Source organism: Monodelphis domestica, chromosome 3, assembly GCF_027887165.1.
Source record: "Monodelphis domestica isolate mMonDom1 chromosome 3, mMonDom1.pri, whole genome shotgun sequence".
In the NCBI taxonomy this organism is placed as follows: domain Eukaryota; kingdom Metazoa; phylum Chordata; class Mammalia; order Didelphimorphia; family Didelphidae; genus Monodelphis; species Monodelphis domestica.
In genome coordinates this window covers 141441161-141463698 of record NC_077229.1, presented here as the reverse complement: position 1 = coordinate 141463698, position 22538 = coordinate 141441161, and the positions used below count along the sequence as shown (strand labels likewise).

The window sequence follows — 22538 nt, the reverse complement described above, 5'->3', positions numbered from 1 at the left end:
TTACCAGTTACATATAATTAAAAATTTCCACATATGTTTTTTGAAGTTATATGATACAAATTGTCTCCCTCCTTTCCCTCTCCCCCCCCCCCTTCTAGAACGGGCAAGCAATTCAATCTGGCTTATATGTGTTATCATGCAAAATATCTTTGCATATTGTTCATTTTTGTAAGTGAGCCATCTTATAAAACCCAAACCCCAAAACATAAACCCATATAAGCAAGTGAAGAATTGTATACTCTCATCTGCCTTACTACTCCAACCGTTTTCTCTGGAGGTAGATAGCATTCTTTTTCATAAGTCTCTCAGAACTAAGTATCCATTCTAAGGCAGAAGAGCAGCAAGGACTAGGCAATTGGGATTAAATGACTTGCCCAGAGTCACACAGCTAGAAAGTGTCCACCTAACTGCCCCAATCCTGGATAGTTTGTGATCTGCATCCTTGGAGGAAATGTTCATGCATAAGATTTCAGACCTGTTTTATTATGGGAGTATCCATTCTATCCTACAAAAAGAAACTCTTAGCAATATTCCAGATGTGGTCTGACCAGGGCAGAGGACCCTTTACCACTCTTCTGCCTTTGAACTGGTACTTAGTATCAATTCTAAGATGGAAAGTAAGGGCTTGAAGGAACTTAATTTCGTTATTTTGTATTTTTCCATATTAAACTTCTTGTTAGTTTTGATCTCTGGTTCTAGTCCATTTTTATCTCTTTAAACTTTGATATAACTGATCCCAGAACCTAAAGAAATTATGGGTAGATGAAATGATAGCTCCTGGGATCTCTTCCAAAAGATGAATAAGGAAGTTCATAGGATCCTGAGTTCTAGAACTATAAAGGTTCTTAGGGGTCATTTAGTCCAACTCCATCATTTCACGTATGAGAAAACTGAAGGGTCAGTGAGTTGAAATGACCTGTCCATGGGTTCATGGGCAATAAATGCCACTTTGGGGACTTGAACTTCATTCCCTGACTCCAGAATTAACTTCATTTCCACTGTTTATATTCATACATCTATATATAGACATATAAACATCTGTCTGTCTGTCTATCTATCTATCTATCTATCTATCTATTTATCTATCTATCCATCCTTCTCTTTCTCTTTTCTCTAAAAAGGGCAAGGTCTAGGCAAAATGGATTAAATGACTTACCCATGGTCACATAGTGTTAAGGTTAAAATTATGGTTGAGACTGAATGTAATAATTATATTTCGTTGCCAAGGATTTTATTTATAAAATCCAAATGAAACACCCAAAAGTCAGCTGGAAATTTTATGGTGATTTAATTGATAGTGGAGGATTTTAAGGAGAAGGGAGAAGGAGAAGGTGAAGGATTTCTCCACCCCCCCCCCCATCCCTCACCTGACTGGTTCCCGGCAAGAAGATTAGAAGATCCAGAAAGTAAGGGTTTGGAGTGTGAAGGAGGAAGGAATCAATCTGAACTCCAAAAGGGGCTCAGCTGAGATGCCTGAACCTGAATCAGGTCAAGGACAAAAAACTCACAGCCAAAACCCAGACAAATAACTGCCACCACTCCCAAGATTATATATATATAACATGCCTAGCTCGCTGCCAGCAGAGTCTCCTCTCCAGGGAAAGAGGAAGAGACAGGAAATGACATGCCTTATATAGACAGTTTTACATCACTTTCCTGCATTTCATCTGTACCAATGAGGACTTAGCTTGACTTAGGACAGTCCAGAGGTCTGTCCTTTTTTCTGCACATGTCTGTTGAAGGCCATTCCTTAGATAATTAAATCTTGAGTTTGATGCAGACCTTCCAAATCTTGTTAAACTAAGAAGGGAGGAAAAATGTAGCGTTTCCAAGACCTGATTCTGTTATTCCAAGTATCTCCATTGTTATTTATCAGGAAATAGCTAAATCAAATCTTCTAAAGAATGGTCTGATTAGGGTGGAATACTTTTAAAATTCACAGCTAAGAAGTATCTGAGGTCAAATTTGAATCCAGGTCCTCCTGACTCTAGGCCTGGTACTCTATTCACTGTATCACCTATTTGTCTCTAACAAAATTATTTTTAAGGGTATTTTCTTTTGTTTTTATTAAAAAGGGTAAAAAAAACTATTCAGAAATCTTTTGATAAAAAGGCAAGGAAGATATGGCACTCAGAAAAGATAGCAGGGTACAAAATCACAAATGTCTGAACCCAACCCTGTTACCCCCCAACCTCACAGCAGTCAGGCAAGGTGACCATTTGAGTGCACTGGGGAAATACATGCATGCAACTCTGAAAAACTGTATAACTTAGAAACCCTATAAACATTATTAAAATCTAAAACTGTTTTTATCTTTTTTATAAAGAGTTTTTAAAAATATATCAAAATGCCTGCTTTAGTGACATGTTAGTTCCACCAGAAAATAAATACCCACAACAACCCCCCCCCAAATAACATGGTTAAGTTGATCAGCCAGTTCACTTTTTACCACCATAAATCCGCCATCCCCCCAACTTATGTTTGTTTCATTCAATGTGTGCTTGTTAAAATTACAGCCACCAGGTGGTTCCTTGAATATGGATGGGAAAGAGGGTGGTCAAGAAACTCAACCACAAACTGAAAAGATGGCCAGTCACCAAAGCTGGTTTTTTTTTTTTGCCCCAATTCCTTCTAGCACTCCTTGCTCCCTGCTTCTGACCACCCCTTTCCCACTTACTTCTGCCTTTCCTTAAGGGCCAGTTTTTAATCCTATTCTATATATCTCCTTCCCCAACATACAGATACCCCATATAGTTTTTTTTTGTTTTCAAATTTAAATATAAAAATATTACTCTGCTTTGGGTGAAAGGAGGATGGATGAATAGCAAAAAGGTTCTTTTTCTCTTTTTCTAAAGTTGAACAATCCCCATTGGTTCACACTGCCTACTGACTATCTTCTGGCCAAGGGTTTCCCCCTCTAAGACCAGGGAAAATATAAAGATGCCCATACAGCTAAAAGACAAAGGGCTTGTTTTCCTGCCTACCTAAGCTGAGACAACCACCCCTTACTAATTCTTATCTTTAAAGAAAAGGAGGTTATACAATCTCATGTATGAATTTAATACTCCTCTCCACTCCACCAAAAAAAAAAAAAGTAAATTCCTCCCTCTACCCATTTTCCACTCTTCACTTTCCACTTTCCAACCTTCAGCTGGTCTCTCTCAAATATTTATTCTTTTATTTTTTTCCCCTGAAAGCCATAAGTCTCTGTCAATGTACAAACCTGATTAGATGGAAGCAGTGGTTATGTTCCCCAACCCCTTTTCCCCACTAACATACTATTTCTCAGTCTTCAAAAAGTCCTCAATGATGGAAAACAATTAAAAATAATCACCCAACCCTACTCCCTTTCCCCTACAAAAGAAAAGCAAGGAGTTATCTGTGGGAAAAAAATTATAGTATTTTGTGCCCTGAGTTACATCTAGTAGGGAAACATGGAAGAGGAGACAGGTGAGTGGAAATAGGCATGAGAAAAGGGTTATGGGGTGAGGGATACAGAAGGTATTTGTAGGTCAAGTCCACTTAGTTTTTGTACTGAAAGGGTTCATCTCCTGTCTCATTGAGGAGACAGGTACAAATAAGCACCTCTAAAACTGTGTAAGGGTCACAGTTGGCAGAGGGGCGGCAATCTTCAAAGTAGCCCTTCTTCTCTTGCCCAACCAACCTGGGAATGCAGATGCTGGCACCACGGTTGGCCACACCAGCAGAGAACCCATTGCTATTGGAGGTCTCCTTAAAACCTTGGAGGTCAGGTGTCAGGCATTGTCCAGTCCGGATGTGATATTGGTGTCTCTTGCTAAGTCTCTCGATTGCTTCTTCAATATGCTTTTGACCATTCTTTCTCTCAATTGAACTATATTTCACCATCCTCCAATCTAAGGCTCATTGTAATATTAGGGAAATCCCCAACCCTCTTACCTCCATTCCTTATCCTTCCCTGTCTTCCCCAAATAAACCCCTTACTTAAGATAGAGAAGAGAAAAATATTTCATTTGAAACATCACAAACTCGCCCTGAGTTAATTTATAAGAAGAGAGAAGAAGAAGGAAGGGGGAGGGGAGGCTGAAGGGAGGCTGAAAGAGGGAGGAAGGGAGGGAGGAAGAGAGAGGAGGAAAAGAAGAAGAAAAGAAGATGAATAGCCTGATCTTTAGTTATCAAGTACCATTCAAAATAGTCCCTTATTACTATTTGTTACAGGTCATCAAGTCTCAGCTTCTCCAAACTCTTTCCCATTCTTTCCCATTTTCTCTCTCTTCCACTCTTGGTACTGAAGTTAGTGTGGCAACCAGCTCCGTTCTAGTTCTCAGGGATTGGCTTGTGATCAAATGATACAATAATTCCAAAATCTTCACACACTTGATGGAGGATGAAGGGAGCCACCCAGAGGTGATCTCCCATTTCATCCCTTCACAAGGTACTATCTGGAACTCCCATTGAGCTGGCATCACTTCAGCATTTGTCCCCCCAATTTTGACTCCAGCATACAGGCAAGCACGGTAATGAGCTTCTGCTATATCTCTTCCATAGGCTTTGTTAGCCCCCACACCACCATAATATGGACCCCGTGCCCAGGGAAGCCATTAGAAGGCCAATCAAAAGGGTGTCCATCTGTTCCCATGAGAGTCTACTCTTGCTCCATACCAAATCAGGGTTTGTGGCTGGAGACCATATCCATTATCCATTTACAGGTATGCCTCAAATTGGTCTATGCAGGCTTTCAATTATACTTGGAAACTTCACAGAGAACCAGTTTGTTGGGATCCTTTAGAAGGGGTCTCGGAACAGAGCAGCAGGAATGAGGTACTTATCACTGTGAGAGCCTTCAGACTGACAAGTGTTGGAGCCATCACCCTTCCGTTCAGGTAGATTATCAGTGCTCTTGGGTTCACAGCCTAGGGTTCGGATTTGACAGCCCAGACCCTCATCAGTGCCATCAATTCAGATATACATAGCCTAGACCTTGTTGCCTTGAAGCAGGGTCAAGTACAGCTGCTGGATGCTTTTGTTCAAGTGAGAACTAGCCAAGGTGATCAGGGTGGAAGCTGTGCTGAGCCTGGAACTAGACGCCAAAGTGATGGTGGCACTGCCAGCTGGGCTGGTGGGAAGCTCTAGCTGGTGGCCTTGGAGGGGGTGCTGGTGGCAGCTGTGGCTGTAACAGAGAGAGAACCTATCATTCTCAGCTCTGCCTAACACAATTATTTTTAAGTTTTGTAGAAAATGGGGATCATCTTAGGACCTGGAGCAGCTGCTACATAAGTCCATCATATTTTGACTTCTTGTTTCTCTTGTTTAATTCAGAGTTTAATCCCTTTATTGTTGTTATTTTTGAGTTGGGGGCTGGGGGATTGTGACTCTAACCATGTGTGAACTCTTTAACTAACATAACATGTAAGTGAAAGTTTATTGAAAAATACTCAAGTCCTTTGATCCATGAAAGTCTCAGATACAAGGTTTATATTATTGTTGTTGCTATTCTTATTTTACAGAGTGCTAGAGAAAATGACAATGTTGGGGAACACTTTTCCCAATACTTAGAGGGATTAATAATATTTTTTTTCTTAACCCAAAGGAATGAAATAATTTCTTGATCATTTTTACCTTGCTTTCATCTTTCTGTCCAGTCTATCTTCTTGGATCTTTCCCAGGCCTCTCTTCAAATCCACTCCTATTTTTCTTTCCTTTGGGTCAGTATTCCCTTTTACAGATGACATCTTCTTGTCATCCAGGCACTGACTGCTTTTCCTTTGAATTTGTTCTGAGAATTCAAGAGGTCATGGGGCCCATTTTTGGCTTCTTTACTCAACCAACTCAAGAAACTTGCACCTCTGAGGATTTACCACCCTGACCTTGTTGATTTGATGTTTATCTATGAAACATGAGTCTTGTTATTGCTCCCACTATATTGCCTGGGGCCAAAGATCCTGGTTAGCACTCAGCTTTAATAAAAACGATTGAATCAGTTCCTTATACCTTAAAGTGTTTGCTAATTTGTACTGGAGTCAGTGGGAATTACACTAAGCCTATGATTTCAGAATCTGGTTAATTACTTGTGCATACACAATGTCTTGGAATGTTCTATTATAATCTCAGCTAGACCACTACATATTTATTAAGGTCTGGATTCAAATATTCCTAGGCATTTCAGAAAACCCACATAAATAACCTTGAGCCTCATATGGGGATTTTTCCTGTCATACTTAACTGAAAAAGATCATATAATATTTTTATTTCTTCATCATTTACAATGGAGCCACTATTTAGTCCTCTATTTCCTGGAGCTTGGATAGATAGGCTGTGATTATTCTCCAAAATTTATGCTGATCTGCTTGGATCAAAAAATTCCCACGGGGTGTAAGAGACACAGAACCAATAGAGGAGGCAAAAAATTGGAGAATAGAGAGAATATTTTGAAGGGCAAAGGGAAAGGGATAGATAGGAATTAGAGTCTTTCAACATGGACATATGGCCAAGGAGCAGGAGGTGAGAGTTTATTTAAATATAAATATCAAAAGGGCATAAGCAAAGAATGAACACATTCACAACCATATATATATACATATATATATATAGACACCTATACACCATAAATTCCACATAATCTCAGATGTGTTTAATATTGAGGTTGACTGGGAAGAGCTGAAGGGCTTTTTTATAAGATTTAAACTGAGATTTAGAGGAAGTCAGGGAAATCAGGAGGAGGAAATCCTTGGCATAGGGAACAATGAAAATGTACAATCTGGAGATGGAAAGTTGTGTGTGAAGAAAAGCAAGGAAGTCAGTATCATTGGATTAAAGAGTATATTAGTAGGAGTAAAGATGTAGGGTTTTGAAGATTTTAAGTGTAATACCAGGGATGATAGGAAATCACTAGAATTTACTCAATGAGGAGGTGATATGATCATACCTGCATTTCAGGAAGCTCAATCTGGCAGATAAATTGAAGCAGGTGAAATCTGAGGCAGTAGACCCATCAGTAGTCTATCTTAATAGTCTAGATATGACCCAATGTTGGTCTTCACAAGGATGGTAGCCATGTCATATGAGATGAGGGGACCATAATTCAGAAGATATTGTGAAGGTAAAATGAACAAGACTTGGCAACAGATTAGAAATGGTAGGTGAGAGAGAATGAACAGTCAGTAATGTTACCTAGATTTTGAGCCTGGGTTCCTAGAAAGATAATGATGTTCTTGGAAAAAAAGGGAAGTTTGGAAGGAAAGAAGCATTTAGAGGAAAAGATGAAATTTGTTTTGGAAATGTTGAGTTCAAGATATCTATGAGACCTTAAGTTTGAGAAGTCTAATAGACAGTTGCAGTTGAGTTTGGAGGCTAGGTCTGAAAAAGCAATTCTGAGAAACATCAGTATAGGGATGAGAGTTGAATCCATTGGAGCTGAATCACCAAGTGAAATAGAATAAAAGGATAAAAGAATCAGGCCCAGAACAGAGCATTCTGGGATACCCATCACTTGTAAGAAAGACCTAGATGAAGATCTGGCAAAGGAGGCTGAGGAGTGGTCAGACATGTAAGAGGAGAATCATGAGATGGTAGTAACATGAAATCCTAGGGAGTAAAGAGCTATCAAGAAGAAAAGGATGATAAATAATCTCAAAGGGGACACTTATATGGCTTGGAGGATTGAGAACTAGGCCTAGAGATGGGGGTCCTGGGTTCAAATATGGCCTCAGACACTTCCTAGCTGTGTGACCCTGATCCAGTCACTTAACCCCAAATGCCTCGCCCTTACTGCTCTTCTGACTTAGAACCAAAATGCAATATTGTGTAGTGTAGGTAAGGGTTTAAAAATAGTGTCAATGGCTACTGAGAGGTCAAGAAGAATGAGGATTGAGAAAAAAGTATTGTATTGGATAACTAAAAGTTCACTGTGTGGGTCAATTAGTTGACTGAGTAGATTGAGAGATTGGTAAGTGGTCCTCAGTTCAACTCTTGCCTTAGACACTTTCTAATTCTTTGATCCTGGGAAAATCATTTAACTTCCATTTGCCTTGGAACCAATATACAGTATTGATTCTAAGGTGGAAGGTAAGAGTTTAAAAGGAAAGAGTTCATTAGTAACTTTTGAATTCAGTTCAATGAAGATAACAGCCAGAATGTTGATGGTCAAGAAGAGAGCGAGAGGAAAGGAAGTGGAGGTATCAGTGTGTAAACCTCAAAATTCCTTAGACTTATAAATGTTGGAAATTTCACCATTGGGATATTTCATACTTGGAAAATTTCTTACTGATAGTCTATTGGAATGGGAACCCCATTGGCATGGGAGGTTCCTTCTCTTCCCTTCTTAAGATTACTTTAGGACAGAAACCTTTTGCTGAACAATGGAAAGGACTTTGACCTATGCTTAGGCATAGAACAGAAATTTCTTTGAGTCATGATTGATTTTAGAATTGATACAATGGAGATACTTGGAATCAATCTCCACCCTATTCAGTCCTAACAGGATTGAGTAAGGGCTGCAGCCTAGATCAAAATTTAATTATTCCAATCTCTACCCTACTCAGGTTAACAGGATTTAGAAAGGGCTGTAGCAAAGGAGCAAAGATTTAATCATTTGAAAATATGACCTTCAACAGACATGTGCAAAGCCTCTGGGTGGTCCTGGGTTAAGCTAGAGCCTCCATTGGCACAGGGAAATTGATGGACAGTGATTGGTAGATGTGAGAACTGAGGGGAGGCAACTTGGATGGTTTCCTTAAAGATCAGGGGGGTCTGAAGACTCAGGGGGGTGGTTGAGGAGTTGATCGGAGTGGTGGCAGTGTACTCTGAGAAGCTTGCTCTGAAGGAAGCTGAAGGTGGGGGCCTCTGAGACTGTTTCTCCATTTTGGTCACGTGAGTAATAGGGACTGATCTCCTTTCTTTGCCCCAGCTATCTAAGGGCTTGGGCCTTTTGGCCCAGCCTAAACAGAAGGGGTATTTAAGCCCTATTCCTTTCTCTCCCTTTTTCTCTCTCTCTATCTCTAATTCCTTTCTTCCTCCTATTGTAATTAAACTCCATAAAGATTGACTGCAAACTTGAGTTTTCATTTAGGAATTACATAGCTGAATTCCTTGGCGACCTTAAATTAATATATATCAGTCTTTTAAAGTGATTCCCTTGTAACAAGTGATATTAAGCCTTCTCAAGGAATTTCACTACAAAAAGGAGGAAAGAAAAGAGATGATAGCTAATGGAGATGAACAGATTAAGTGAGTTTTTTTAAGGATGGGCAAGAGATGGTCATGTTTGTAGGCAGCAGGGCAATAAATAGCCAGTAGAGAGGGAGAAGTTCATGATCGGTGAGGGTGGCAATAATAAGGGAGACAGTCTGCTGGAGAAGACAGGAGGAAATGGGATCATTTGTGCACAGAGGGTTTGTTTTCACAAGAAGGGTCACCTCTTCATTTGAAGACAGGAGTGAGAGAGGAGAGAGTGGCAGAAAGCAGTTGAGTGAAATCAAATGAGGAGGAAGGGAGAAAGAACTCTCAGCAAATGGCTTTTTTTTCCTGGTGAAATATGAAGCAAGGTTCTTTACTGAGAGTGTAGTTTGAGGAGGGATGAGCAAGTTTGGGACAGGTGCTCTTGTGAGGAGGATAATGAGTTGTAAAAGGATTACCTTGCCATAGTGGGGAACTAGTTAGATTAGATACTATAAATTTGTAGAGGGCTCAGCACGGGTTCTTGATTTTCTCTTGCTTTGTTCATCATTACATGAGTAGGAACAAAGACAGCAGATGGTGAAAATGATTCATGGCTCAGGCTGCTAACATAGAAATAATAATTTGGAGGATAACTATGTGACACAGTTACTAGAATGTCAAATCCAGCCTCAGACCTGTACTATTGTATGACCTTAGGCAAGTCAGTTAACCCTATTTGCCTCAGTTTCTTTATTTGTAAAATTAATCAGAGAAAGAAATGGCAAACCATTTCAGTATCTTTGCCAAGAAAAGTCCAAATAGGGCTGTGAAGAGTCAGACATGACTATGTGACTAAACAACAATAAATTTGGAGAAAGCCTTACAGTTAAGGAGATTAGGAAAGATGTAACACTTAAGCGTTGCCTTGATGGGAACTCTGATAGGTGAATCTTATCTTGTCTAGGAAAAATTCCAGTCATCTCCAAATAAAAGTACCACATGTACATCTTCTACTTTCCCCCCTTCCTGTTCCTTTCTATCTCTTTCTCTGCTCTATGTGTTGTCTTTACCTATTAGAAAGCAAGCTTCTAGAGGCCAGGAACTGTCTCTTTTTTATTTGTATTCCCAGAGATTAGTTCAGTGCTTTGCATCTCTTCATTCATTCTGAAGGCAATAGTGCCTTCCTTTTTTTTTTAAGTCCCTTACCTTCCATCTTGGAGTCAATAATGTGTATTGGCTGCAAGGCAGAAGAATGGTAAGGGCTAGGCAATGGGGGTTAAGTGACTTGCCCAGGGTCACACAGCTGGGAAGTGTTTGAGGTCAGATTTGAACCTAGGACCTCCCATCTCTAGGCCTGATTCTCAATCCACTGAGCTACCCAGCTGCCCCCTTGTCTTTCTGCTAATGTTATCTTTCATCCACTTTGTATATTTCTATTAATATGTAAGTTGTATTATCTATATAATGTAAATTTAATTATCTCACATAATTGAGACACAAAATAGATTTTATAGTGGAGGGAAAGATGGGAGCACTTGAGCACTTGAACTTTAATCTCTTTGGAATTATCTCAAAGAGGTATACTTGGTAAAGAAGTTATTTTACACTCTAGAAAGTAGTGGAGGAAGGAGATGAGAGAAGGTAGGGAGCTGATAGAAGAGGGGGAAAATTGAGAGAGGCAGAATTCAATATAAAATGCTTTTGAAGATGGACAGAATGAAAGGAGAAAGAGTAGGATAAACAGAGAAAAACAGAATGGAGGATAATGCACAGAAATCATAATGGTAAAAAATGTCTTTACAAGTCTTTTAAATAAAGGCCTCATTTCTTAAACACATAGAGAAATGAGTCAAATGCATAAGAATATGTCATTCTCCAAATGATAAATGGTCAAAGGAAACAGTAACGAAAGCTATCAGTCATGTGAAAAAAGGTTCAGTATCACTATTAATTAGAGAAATGCATATTAAAACAATCCCATGGTACCAATCCACATCGATCAGATTAGCTACTATTACAGAAAAGAAAAATGATTAAAACTGATTCAGCCATTCTAGAGAGCAATTTGGACCTGTGCCCAAAGGACTGTAAAACAGCACATACCCTTTGACCCAATAATATCATTAATAAGGCTATATCCCAAAGAGTAAAAAACAAAAAGGAAAAGGAACTATATGTACAAAAATGTTTAAAGCAGCTGCTTTTTGTGCTGGTAATGAACCGGAGATTGTGGAGATAGCCATCAACTGGGGAATGACTGAGGAAGTTATATTATGTGATTGTAATGGAATACTATTGTGCTATAAGAAATGATGAGCAGGAGGATTTCGGAAAAACCTGGGGAAAGTTACATGAACTGATACAAAGTGGAGTATACAAAAGCCGGAGAACAATGGACACAACAACAGCAACATTATATGATGAATAACTGTGAATAACTTACCTACTTTTAGCCATACAGTGACCTAAGACAATCCCAAAGGACTCATGATGCTATCTGCTTCCAGAGAAAGAGAACTAACAGAGTCTGAATCCAGATCAAAGCACACTCTATTTCACTTTCTTTCTTTTTTTGTTTGAATTTTCTTCCACAAAAGGATTAGTATGGAAAAATGTTTTATGTGATTGCACATGAAAAAAATCTCTATCAGATTTCTTGTCATCTCATGAAGGGAGAGAAGAGGGGAAGGAGCGAGAGAGTTCAGGACAATAATTTAAAAAAATCTAATGTTAAAAGTTATGATTATATGAAATTGGTGAACAAAATAAAATGTTCTCAAACTTAAAAAAAAGAACATAGGCTCTTTGAGGGCAAAGACTATTGTAATTTTCTTTGTATCCTCACAGTGCTTAGAAGGGGGCTTGGCATGTGGCAAGCATTTAATAGGTGTTTGTTGATTGATTTTTAATTTAAATAATCTTTTTCTTTATTTTATTCCAATAAAAACTTATAAATAAAATTTCCAAGGTTACATGATTCATGTTGTCTCCCTCCCCTCTTCCCTTCTTATTCCCAGAGTTGATGAACAATTCCACTGGGTTTTAAATGTATTATGACCTATTTCCATATTATTCATTTTTGTAATAATGTTTTAAAACCAAAACCCCAAATCATATACCCAAATAAACAAGTGATAAATCTTATACTTTCTTTTGCATTTCTAATCCTACAGCTCTTTCTTATATATGTATATTTATATAGCATTCTTTTTGTAAGTCTCTCACATTTGTCCTGGACCATTATATTGCTGTTACTAGCCAAGTTTATTACCTTTGATTGTCCCACAATGTTTCACTTTCTGTGTACAAGGTTCTCCTGGTTCTGCTCCTTTCACTCTGCATCAGTTTGTGTAGGTCTTTCCAGTTCTTAGAGGAATCCATCGATTCATCATTCCTTATAGCACAATAGTATTCCATCACCATCATATACCACAATTTGTTCACTTATTCCTAATTAAGGGACATCCCCTCAGTTTCCAATTTTTTTTTTGCTACCACAAAAAGCACAGTTATGAGTATTTTTGTACAAACATGCCCATCTCTATTTTAAAAAATCTCTTTGGGATACAGACCTAGTAGTGGTATTGCTGTATCAACAGGATTGCAATCTTTTAGTGCCCTTTGGGCATAATTCCAAATTGCTTTCCAGAATGTTTGAATCAATTCACAACTCTACCAGCAATGCGTTAGTTTCCCAATTTTGCTGCATAACTTCTAATATTTATTATTTTCCTTTACTGTCGTATTGGTCATTGATTGATTTTTTAAATGATAGGTTCTTAAATTTAGAGGTGGGAGAGACCTTAAATATTGTCCAGTCCAACATCCTCATTTTACAGTTGAGGAAACTTGAGATCCAGAGAAATAAAATAATTTACCCAATTTCACACAATTTGTAAGAGACAAACCTAGGAATTGAACCTGGGTCCTCTAACTTCAAATCCCAAACTCTTTAACTGAGTTATAACATTTCCCTAGTTGACAGTTTCTCTCCCAGAATCATGAGCATTGGACCAGTGAACTTTTAAGGTCCCTTCTAGCTCAAAACCCAAGATTCTAAATATGTCTGGTGCAGGTAACCCATTCACTGAAACTTGCTTTCAGTTAGGTATCAAATCCTTTCCTGAAAACAAGCTTAAGGTCTTGGGAAGAGTAGTGTGGGAGCTACAAGGAGGGAATAGAGGGGAGAGAAGAGTGATAGGGGAATAGAAAACAATCTTTTTTTGCCTATAATTTTATATGTGTCTTCTTGTCCTCTTGGTTTGCTCTGGGCAGAAAGAATAGTTTACAAGGGAAAAGAAAATACTGAGTAATGTGTAGGTTGCTGCTGTTTTGTTGTTCAGTCATTTCAGTCATGACCCTACTCAAATGTCTTAATCTCTCTGAGCCTCAGATTTCTGATCCATAAAATTGAGACAATAGTTTTTGTACTACCTGGGCAGCTCAATGTCATAGTAGATAGAGTCAGGAATACTTGAGTTCAAATCTAGTTTCAAACATTAGTTGTATAACCCTGGACAAGTCATTTAACTTTGTTTCCCTCAGTTTATCCTCTGTTAAATGAGCTAGTAAAGAAAATGGCAAACCACTCTAGTATATTTGCCAAGAAAACCTCAAATGAAGTCACAAAGAGTGGGGCATAATTGAAACAGATGAACCACAACAACACTACCAACCTCTCATGGATTTTTGGGAAGAACGTATTTTAACAATTTTAAAGCACTATTTAAGTTTCAGTTATGATTTCCTCAGATATATTTCATAGTTGAATTGTTATCACTTATTACCTCTTGGCACAGTTAAAATGAATTTTTCTAAGACCATAAAAACATGATACAATATTAAACCTTCATTGTAAAAGAAAAGAGTAAGATTGACTTCTTATTAAAAAAACTTACCTTCTGTCTTAGAATTGATACTAAACATTAGTTCCAAGGCAGAAGAGCAAGAAGATCTAGGCACTTGGGATTAAATGATGTGCTCAGAGTTACACAGATAGGAAGTGTCTGAGGCCAGATTTGAACATAGGACTTCCTGTCTCTAGGCTTGTCTCTCTATCCACTGAGCCACCTTTTTGCCACAATATTTATTTAAAAAATAATGATTCTAAATGATCTAAAGTGCCAAAAAGTAATACATGATTATTTGTGTCATATGGTAGATTTTAGTCTTGGTAACTGGAGTGTTTCAGCTTGAACAAGAATCCAGGCACTTTTAGTGCTCTAAAAACAAACCATAGGAATAGCATTTCAAATGCTGAGAAATGCCCAAAGACTAAGGAAGATGTAGGGTTTACATTCGCCTCCTATTTGGAGAAACCACTTTTTCTTACACAGGTTACAGCTTCAATATTCTCATTTCAGGAGACACTTCATTTCCACAGATATTTACGAGATGCTTCTTATATACCAGACCCTGAACAAGGAACTAGAGATACAAAAATTCAAAAATTAAAAACCAAGACACAAAAAAATATTTCAGCCCTCAAAGTGCTTCAATTCTATTGGGCTATACATACAATAAATTTTATGAGTCTCCCGTATGAGATTATGAAATAAATGGTGAACTTGTGAGGGGAAAATCACACACACACAACTGTTTGTTTGGCACGTTGTTTGGAATACATTTTCACTCTCCGTTTAGATGTAAGAGGTAATGCTGCCCTGGAGTATATATGATTATGCTGACATATCTGACTGAAGAATAAAGTCTAAAGATGAATTATTTTAATTATGTCCACATGATATTAACAGAACAGATGACGTTACAATTACAATCTAGCAGCCCCTTTTATTTTGTTGGGAATGATCTCTAAATGATTTGGCTGATTTCCTCCCCTATCAAATTGAGTAATGTTTTGGGTTTGTTTAAATGTAATTTTTGTTGAATATCACTGAGAAAACCCAGATCAAAAGCTACAAAGGGAAATGTTGGGTGTTCAGAATTAAACAGATGTTCCAAATACATAAATATTTGGACTAGTGCAGTTATAACATCTGGATTTGTAATGGATTTTTAAAATTTATTAGCATCATGATGCAACAACTTAAGAATATAGGAGAAATTTAATATTAAGGAAACTTTGAGGTCTAAAAATACCAACAGACTTACTCTGAATACCTTTCTTATATAAAATGACTTATCTTAAATTTTAAATATTTATAAAGAATTTCCTATCTAGAACCTTATTCTGATTCCTAATCATGGAATGGAAATAACTGTGGCTTCTTAAAGGCTATGTTTGCAGTGCGTGACACAATCTATAGGATTTTTTTCTGTTGAAAATTACTATAAAAGGACAAAATTGAGTGAATTTCTGAGGACCAGTTGAGCTAAGTGTTGGATGTTTCTTTACAAAAAGTTGGTCACAGAGATGGAGACAGATGAAAAAAATAATAAAAATGGCCCACAGTTATACACAGTCACCTTCTGCTTCTACAGTGAATATGGTCATAACAGAAAAGGCACAGAGTGTTAAGAATAAAATTATTAGATCATTTTGACACTTCAACTTTGCTGTTGCTGTTCTAAATGGGAGTAACAACTTATTTAATGATCCTTTATTATAAAAATTGTTGTTATTTTTTTTTATCCAATGAACCCCTTTGGGCAATCTGGTAAAGCCCATGGATTGCTTAAAAAGTTCATACATCCTAGGTTAAAAACACCTTGTATTAGAGGAACTGAACTTTATAAATCTTGATACTCCACTGTAAATGAAAGTGGATAGTGAGAAGACTTTGTAGGTAGATGAAAGAATGGGTCTCAAGCTCTTCTTGGAGAGGCAAATAAAGGATTTGTTAGGTTGTTCCCTGAAGTGAAAAGAAATGTAGTTTCTGAGAACATGAAGCCACCTTATATTATGGTATTTATGATAAGTATTTTGAAAATAATATTGTGAAAATTGTAGATTATGCAGGAACATTTTTGCAGAAGTTGGAGAAAGACATGTTGCAAAGAACTCAATAAAACCCTAATTAAATTAGTATATATTTTTGATATCCACTTTCATAGAAGGAACCAGAAGAATCTGAATGTAAATTGCAGTGTACCAGTCTTAATTTCTTCCATGAATTTTTTCTTGTGAAAACAATATGTGTCTTCTTTCATAATACAATGAAGGTGGAAATATTAATTATATGATAATATATGTGCAATTTATATTATCTTGCTTGCCTTCTCAGGAAGGAGTAGGAGGAGGAGAGAGAACATGGATTACAATTTTGAATATTGAAAAATTGTATTGATGTGTAATTTGGAAAAATATAATAACAAAATTAGCATATATTTATATTTAGTAAATTCAGTTAAAATATGAGAACAGGCGAGAATAAGGTCAAATTTGTTCGAAAATAGGAAGCAGAAATAAAGAAATGAAAAGGGCCAAAGGTTTGTATACTCTGCAGAAATTTCAATTTCACACTTCTCTATCATGAAGAAAGAAAGAACGAGAGGCATTAGGAATATTATCTAATATTGTGGAAAATGAAATTATATTTTGACATATAGGAAATGACTCAATATTATAAGAACCACTTCTTAATTAGCTTCCTGTGTCTACTTGATCACTAACCAGTTTGAGCAAAAATTAACATTAATGCAAAGTCAGAAGAAAAAAAATTGGACAGGTAGGAGGCTTAGTAGATAGTCTGGCATCAGGAAGATCTGAGTTCAAATGTGACTCCAGTCACTTATTAGCTGTGTGACTCTGGGTAAATAACTTAATTTTTTTTTGCCTTAATCTGCTGGAAAATAAAATGGCAAACCAAGTATCTTTGTCAAGAAAACTCCACACAACTGAATAATAAACAACAAAAGAAAAAGTAAAAATGGGGAAAGGAGCTATAAATTAGTTTATTTTATTTAAAACATTTAACAAGTTTAACAAAAATAACAAATATGAAATGAACTTAGAATTTCCATATAAAAAGTAGAACAGGAAAAAAAAGGATTTACCTGAAACTCTGAATCCTTGCTGTATTCAGTTTTCTTTTTCTTTTAAGTATATATTGATTCAACTTGTAACTTTAAAGTTATTCTGCTTCTCTCTGTTTCTGTTTAGGCCTCCTTATGTTCCTTTCTATGTATTGAAAAAGTGCTTCAATTATTTTCTTTTATTTCTTTTAGTTGGGTAACCACATCACTAATTTTTTCCCTTTTCCTCACTCTTATTGGAAAACAGCAGCAACATCACCCAAACTCTTGCAATACACGTGCATCATAAAGTAAAATGAATTTCCATTATTGTCTGCTTCTAAAAAAATGTGTTTCATCCTTCACTTTAAGTTCATTATCTGTCTCGTGATCTAAATAGATTATTGATAATGGAAAAGAGATATGGACAGATGTCAAGACAAAGACATAGGCTACAATAATTTCTTGTGGAAGGTTAACTCTTGTAAATCAATTGTCTTGATGAGAACTTAAGGAGCCCCATAGGCTTGTTTTTCTGCCTAGTCAAAGTTATGACTTGCAAGGAAAATATTGGTTTTGAGTATAAACTTTTTTTTTTGTAAAATCTTACAGAAAAAGATTATAGAATTTGAAATCAGCCTAAAGAAAGTTTGGCAAGAAGAACTTATCCTTAAGGATGCCTGTGCTCCTTCCCTTACAGAATCCATAGACCCAGGCTTGTTTCAAAGGCAGATAATTACTGAGTAGGAGGAGAGTATATGGGTTGTGCTCTCCCATAAAAGACCTATGGTGCCATTTAGTCCAGTATTTACACTCACAAGAATTTTCTCCACACCAAACCCCACTTGAAGATCTTTCGTGAAAGCCACTCATGACTACAATCTGCTCTGGGAGAATTCTCATGATTAGGCTGTTTTCTCCTCATGTCAAGCCCAAATCTGCCCCTGTATTTTCTATACCTTTTTTTCTAGTTCAACTCTCTAAACTAGAACCTGTCTAACCTCTCTTTCTCATGATAGCTTCTCATGAAACTTTTAAGATAGCTACCGAAGTTCGTGCAACTTCCTATGAATGCCAATCTCTGGAGCCAGTTTCTCTTCCTATCTTCCCATATCTTCCCAAATTATTTTGTGAATTTTACTACTTCCATTTACATTTTTGTAATCATTGTCAGTGTTGTTTCTTTTACTCTACTCACTTGATTATGCATCAGTTCATATAAATCTTTCCATGTTTCTCTATAGTCATTCTCTCTCTCTCTCTCTCTCTCTCTCTCTCTCTCTCTCTCTCTCTCTCTCTCTCTCTCTCTCTCTCTCTCTCTCTCTCTTTCTCTCTCTCTCTCTGTCTGTCTCAGTTTCTTAAAGCACAGTAATAATCCATTTAGTTCATGAACCACAATTCATTTATCTGTTTATCAGTGGATAGGCACCTACTTTGTTTCCAGTTTTGTTTTGTTCTTTTTTGCTCTTGCAAAAAGCACTACTATAAATATTTTGGTGCATAAGAGGACTTTCTTTTTAGTCAATCATCTTGTTAGGGTATGAGACTAATAGATTCTCTGGGTCAAAAGGAATGGACATTTTAGTTATTTTATTTGCACAATTCCAAATTAATTACATCAATTCACAGCTCTAGCAACCATTCAATAAGCTTATTCATCTTTACTACCCCTCTAACATTCAATGGTACCATCTTTTGCCATTTTTGTCTATTTTCTGAGTTTGAGGTAAAATTTTGGTTTCTTTATTACCTTGTTTATTCATATTGTGCTTAAAGTCTCCTAAAGTCATTTCCCATTTTAAATTTTGTATTATTAGATTCAGGCCAACTTTCTAGCCTGTCAAGATATTTTGGGATTCTGATTCTATCATCCAATATGTTAGCTATTCTTTCCAGCTTCTTGTCATCTACACATTTGATGAGCACATTGTATTAGTCACTGATAAAAATGTTAAATAGCAAAGGATAAAAATATATATTCCCAGGGCATATTCCACTAGAAACTTCTTTGCATGTTGACATTTGCTGATAGATTTAAAAATAATCATTTTGTATTTGATAACCTGGTAATTTAATTCTTTGATTCTGAATTGTGAGATATTTGAGAACTGGGAATACCTTTTGGCATTGTCCATCCCTTGGCACACAGTAGGTACTTAATAAATACTTATTTTTTGACTAAATTTAAACATTTATTAAGCATTTACCAGACATTGGTATCAAGGATGTGATAATTTGTGAAACTGCAGCTTGATTTTTTGTCTTTAGTCGCAATATCTATAAAGGTCACCAGATGGCGATATTACTCCATTGAAGTCTAGCCCAGTCTTTTACTGGAGACAAAAACTGAATAAGAAGAGGCTGGTTCTTGGCGCCTCTTCATTCCCCACTACCTTTCTACACTTCTCCTTTGCATCTCTCTACTTGTTCAGTTGCTCAGGTGATTGCATTGTGGTCTCCTAATGATCCATGACTGCTCAGGATGGTACACTGTAACTTTTTAGGGATAGCACTTCCCCACTCTTCCAAGTCATGTTTCCCTGTAGACTGTTCTTCATCATTACAAGAATGCTCATTTCCTTTAACATCCCAAAGTGTCCTTTTAATTAAGCTTTAATACATTAAAACCGCACTAAGACTTTTGGGGCATCTTGTATCTGCTCATGTTATTTGGCGTTTGTCAGTGTTTTCCTATAAATTTGCCAAAAGGAATCTATTCACTATGATAAACCTGTCTTCAGAGATGACCTTCCATTTATACTATTTATATCTTGTGTGAAAATTTTTTTTCATTTTGTTTTCTTCATTATGATGGGAGCTCCTAGAGGGCTGGGATTCTGTTCTTGCCTTTATTTGAATCCTCAGAGCTTCACTCAGTGCTTGCACACAGTAGGCACTTAGTAGATACTTGCTCACTTAAATTCCTCCCTTTCTTCTGATGGAATGATAATACTAGCAGATCTCTAAGACTGTTTATCATTTTTGCACTTTCATAATGATGAATCTGTCTGCTTTTTAGATCATCAACATTTTTCTTCAAACATTCTGTATTTCCATTTTTCTTCCTACTTCATTATTTCTTATAGTCTGTAGACTGCTCATACTCACCAGGAGTCTCCCCAAAGTTCTCTGAGTGATCCTTATCTTTTAAATATTCAGAGGCTGGAAGCAATATGTGACTCTGAGCCATTATTGTTTGTCCTTCATTTTTAAAAAGATCAGTGACATCCCTTGCACCTGAATTGGATTTAAGCAAGGCAGAGTAGCAGGAAGTCATCAGCCTCATTCTTTCTTGTAGTCATTCAAATCTGGTGGCAAGACAAGTCTGGATGCCTGATGATGGCTTAGGATTCAGGAAGAACTTGGTTTCTTTGATGTCTGCTCCAGTTCTAGGCTCATATTGGTGAAGCTATAGCATGCACTTCAGAGGGCACTGCTCCCCTCTCCCTTTCCCCGTGGGCCTAAGAACATTTCTCACTTCATCTGCCTCTTTTCCTAGTAGCCCAATGGGAGTGCTTCCTCCCTCTCTTGTCTGGGGTAAGACAGGGAGCTCACATGTGATGTGAGAGTTTCATTTTGGGCACTAGATCTCTAAAAGGTTTACCACCACTGTTCTGAGCTCTCCACGGCACCTTCTTTAGCCAGCTTCATGGATATGGAACAAATTCTTCTTAACTACCCTTTAGGATGGACATCCCCTTAACTCACTAATGGTTTTGATCCTGTTCATTATGCTAAACATGTTTTAGCCTGCCTGTTAATATCCTTTATAGGGATGTGGCCCCTTGCCCATGATATAGCTTCTTAGAGCTTGATGAGAGCTGGCACCAGCTCCATACACCAGGCACCAAAGGTGGATGAGTGTCAAAGGTTGATAACTTGGAGCCCATCTAAGATAAAGATCTGAGTGCCCTCTGTCAAGAGGTTGAAACTCAGAGTCTGTCTGAGAATGAGCCCAAGTGCCCTCTCCCTCGCCTTCTTTAGGCCACTCATAGTAATACATGTCTATTTCTGTCAAAGACATGTTGTTGCTAACCATGAACCCCGATTGATACTTGAATCATTATCTTACCCCAAGTGCCTATCTACATTTCTTGGAAATATTCTCTCGCCCTAATTCCTGGAATCCCTATCCTGTACCAGGTGTCATGTTTACCATTCTTGCTGCATTTTCCCAAGGACTGTCTCAACACTTTCCCAAGGACCTGTCTCAAAGAAATGCTTTCATTATTTGTGATCTATACCTTTAAAAGTTGTTAGCTGCATGCAATAAAATGTATTTGTCTGCCATAAGCAAGACAAAACCCTTGACTCCACACTGTGTTTGTGTCTTTGATTCTTATCTTTCCCGTCACCCATATCTTCAGGTGAGGTCCTTCTAATTTCTCCCTTCGTATTTCCTCTTATTATTTCCCCCAACCTTACCTGTGGACCTCTGGTCCCAGTCCTGCCCCTGCTCTGGGGCTTTATCAGATGAGCAGTACTGCAAAGAGCTCAGCAAATCCTCCCACCAGAGGTGCTTGTAGTCCTCTCTGAACACTTCAGATGCCCCACTCAGAGTCATACTATCACTGGTGGAATATGGGCATTAAAAGAATGGGCTTTTATTTCTAGAAAAGAGAAAAGTTTGGAGTCATTAAAAAAGCTTTACAAGTTCCCAAAGACAACCCCGCCCATTTTCCTATTCCAGTTTAAGAGGACAAGTGACAAAGTGGTAAATGCTACTTGTTTTCTGTTCTCCTACTAGATATTCTCCAGCTTGTCAGTGTTGTCATGGTCCAGTTTTTTTTTGCACAGTAACTTCATGCATTATATTCTGGCACTTAGCACAGTGTCTGGAACATAGTAGGAACTTGATAAATGCTTACTGACAAGTTTCATGTTCTGGTTTCTGTGATAATTTACCTAAAACAATATCTACATTATGCCAGTATTACTATTCAGAAAAGTAACATTAAAACCAACCAGTTGCTATAAGAAACTAACAAAACAAACCTAAAGAACATTTGATGATAACCTTAAATTGTCTAATTTATCAATGCCAAAATGCAATAGCATTTTATTTATTTATTTATTTTTAAACATTATTTTATTTGGTTATTTACAAACATTATTCATTGGAAACAATGATCATTATCTTTTCCTCCCCCCGCCCCCCTCCCACCACTTCTCCCATAGTGGCAATAGCATTTTAAAAACAAAGTGAAGATATTGAACTAATGTCCATTAAAAGATCTGGGAATATTTCTCTTGGAGAAGAGAAGAATTAGGGAAAGCATGATTCCCCAAGTTCTTGAAGAGCTCTATTAGAATGTGTAACAGTAGAATGCTAATAAATATTATCTGGTTCAGAGACATGCCTCAGCTTACCCTTTTGCTAAAATTCTATTGTAAGAGATAGAAGGATTAGACTTGCTCACTTGACTCCAGAGGATAAGACTAGGAACAATAGATGGAAATTGCAGAAAGGCAGATTTAAGCTTAATGAG

General features: G+C 37.3%; 1 pseudogene; it reads right to left on the bottom strand.

Moving 5' to 3' along the window:
- Nucleotides 1-3215: 3215 nt before the first annotated feature.
- Nucleotides 3216-21613, bottom strand: LOC100031945 (glutamine synthetase-like; annotated as a pseudogene).
- Between the last annotated feature and the right edge of the window lie 925 nt (nt 21614-22538).